At 65.0% G+C, this 1,599-nt stretch overlaps 1 pseudogene; it reads left to right on the forward strand.

Moving 5' to 3' along the window:
* The window catches only part of LOC102864445, an 18,990-nt pseudogene extending 18,840 nt beyond the window's left edge, over positions 1–150 (forward strand).
* Positions 151–1,599: the final 1,449 nt, after the last annotated feature.

The raw sequence follows: 1,599 nt of genomic DNA on the forward strand, positions 1-1,599 counted from the left end.
CGGTGGGCACAGGCAGGCTCCGTGGACACCGGCAGGCTCCGTGGACACGGGCGCCCAGGCGCCGCCCCCGCCCGGGATCAGAGCTGGGCGGAGGCGAGCGCGCGGGGCGAGCCCAGAGGCCGCCCTGCGGGGCCCGGGCGACGGCGCTAGGAGGGGTTGTCGCGGCCCACTCTCTCCACCTGGCTTTGAACCAGGGCTCGCGTCCTGACCTCATGGCCGCCCAGACCTCCAGGCCGCCCAGACTCAACGCCAGAGCCAAGGCTCCCGCGTGAGCGCAGTGCGGAGGTGAGCCCTGTGCGCCTGCAGGGGCTCGAGAGTGGGGCGCTCCCCATACAGCCAGAGGGGCACGCCGCGTCCGGCCGCCCGGGTGAGGAGCCTGGCATATCGGCGAACTCTGGCTCCAGGCCGGAAAGTGGGGTCCATTGGATTCACCACTTTATGTGGCGCGGGGGGAGCTGCCCGGGTCACTGGCTGGCGGGGAGCTGCGGAGAGGTGAGGCCGGCCAGCTCTGTGGACGAGGGTCTCTGGCGGCTTACGCGCCCGGCGCGGGTGGGTCCAGGCTGTGGGAGTGCTAGGACCGGGGATTCGCGTGCATCGTGGAGCGGTGGGAAGGTGAAGGCGTCCTCACGATGTGAGAGCGGGCACCTTTTTGAGGTCTCTCGGCGCGAGGCCGTGCTTGACGGCATAGGGCACCGTAGACTCTCCGCAGGGCCTCCAGCAGGCAGTGGTGGCCTGCTCAGCGTGCAGGCCCCTTAACCAGGTGGGAAGCGGTCCCCCACGGCCAAAGGGTTGGCCAGGATTATGCCTCAGGCGCGTGGGTGCCCGGGGATTGGGGGTGGGGGGGAAGTCGTGCGCCGAAACACCGCTTCCGCGAGCTTCGCTCCCAGGAGGCTGCACGACAGCTAGGCCCATGTCCCCGCAGCCCTCAGCCTTGTTGGGGCCCCCGTTCCTTGGAGGCGGACATGGGGGCCGGGCACTGGCGAGGTCCCTGAGCGCGGGGAGCAAGAGGATAACCGAGCACGGGGATGACATTTGGATTCTTTATCGCCCCAGGGTCCACCAAGAGAGGCAATGGGAAGCGAAACGGCAGGCCTGAGGCCTCAGAGGCCCTAGCTTCCTGAGGTGCGCTTTTTCCCGGCGAACACTTTCATTTCTTGGGGCTCTTAGCCCCAAGATCCACCCCTCAAATCCTTGGGCGGGAATTAGGCCTGAGTTGGGTCTTTAGCTTGGTGGCCCTTGAACTCGGAGGAGTGGTTGGTTGGCTCTGAATGGATAAAAGCAAAGGTAACAATGTGATTTGGGGAAGCTGGGGGAGGGGAGGTGCTGCGCTTGAATGGCGGACAGCGGGGCATGCAGGCGCTGCGCCTCCCTTCCTTTGCGCTTCTCCCATGGCTTCACCAAGCCCTGATTCCGGGACCCACGCAGGACCTGCCTGGTTCCCTCCCACCCAGAGAGACCTCTTCACGTCTTCCGCACCTCAGTGGTGCATTACCTCTTCTTGCAATCCAATTTCATGCAGCTGCTGGTTTAAGACAGTGCTCTGACGTCAGAGCAGGGCAATTGTTTTTTATTTTCTCTTTTTTTAGTTGCCTGCTTTGG

This window comes from Elephantulus edwardii, unplaced genomic scaffold (assembly GCF_000299155.1).
Source record: "Elephantulus edwardii isolate Elephantulus edwardi_28Jun2011 unplaced genomic scaffold, EleEdw1.0 scaffold00314, whole genome shotgun sequence".
Taxonomy (NCBI): Eukaryota; Metazoa; Chordata; class Mammalia; order Macroscelidea; family Macroscelididae; genus Elephantulus; species Elephantulus edwardii.